The sequence below is a fragment of the Oxyura jamaicensis genome, chromosome 3, assembly GCF_011077185.1.
Source record: "Oxyura jamaicensis isolate SHBP4307 breed ruddy duck chromosome 3, BPBGC_Ojam_1.0, whole genome shotgun sequence".
In the NCBI taxonomy this organism is placed as follows: domain Eukaryota; kingdom Metazoa; phylum Chordata; class Aves; order Anseriformes; family Anatidae; genus Oxyura; species Oxyura jamaicensis.
This window is the reverse complement of record NC_048895.1, coordinates 11,573,549-11,574,553: the sequence shown is the minus strand read 5'-3', so window position 1 is coordinate 11,574,553 and position 1,005 is coordinate 11,573,549.

Genomic DNA, 1,005 nt, shown 5'->3' with positions numbered 1-1,005 from the left:
AAGGCTAACTCCTCTGGGACTGAGGTGGGAGAACAATTTTTTTTTTTTTTTTTTTTTCCACTTACTTCTGAAGTTTCAGTTCAAAACTAAATTGTTAATGGCTGCATTCTGCCCAGAAAACAAGTATGGCTGCACACACCACTCAAGGAATTCTGGGATGCCTACTGCTGGAATGCCCTGGTGAGTGTTTCAGTGTAGCACAGTCGATATTTTCAAGAGCTGCCAGGACCTTGGCAAATGCTACAAACAGATCACAATAGTCTTTGTCTAGGCCCCTAAGCACAAAGCTTGAAGGCCGCCATCTAGACAAAACTAGTTGTGGTATGACCAACTAGCTTCCAGGCAGATAAAAACAACAATCTTTAGAAGCATTAAATTTCCTGAATAGTTTGCAAGTGTGGGGATGGTCATACATTGAGGCAGGTTTAAAACTACACCAGAGAGAATTCTGGCTTTCCAAAAGACTTCTCCTGCGGTCCAAAAGGTGAACTGTGGTCATAAGTCTGTACCTTCATATCCCCACAGCCTTTGCAGACTCCTGCGAGCTTTGTGTGTGGAAAAAATGAGAGGCCCCTATCACCCCCACACAAAGAGGTGGCTTGGCTGGAGCAGAGGCAGGGAAGCCACATCTGCAGGGGGGCAAGATGGGGCACAGTGGGCACCTCTGCCACAACACGCCAAGGAAACCACCGCCGGCCCAGCCTCGCTCAGGAGACGGACCGAGGCTCCCCCACCCACCCCCCGTTGCCCATCACTGTCTTCCCCGTCCCCAGCCCTCCAAACCGGCAGAGGCGAACCCTCCCCGCGCCGTGCCCTCTGCGGCAGCGGGGCCGTGAGGGCCGGCGGTAGTGCCGGGTGAGCCTTTTTTGGAGGGGGATGTAGGGATTTTTTGGGGGTCTGCAGCGAGCGCGGCACCGCCCCCGGCGGGCAGACGGGCGCGGCGGCGTCACGCGGCGGAACCGCCCCCCGCTCCCGGCGGCCGCCCCCGCCCGCCCGCCCGCCCGA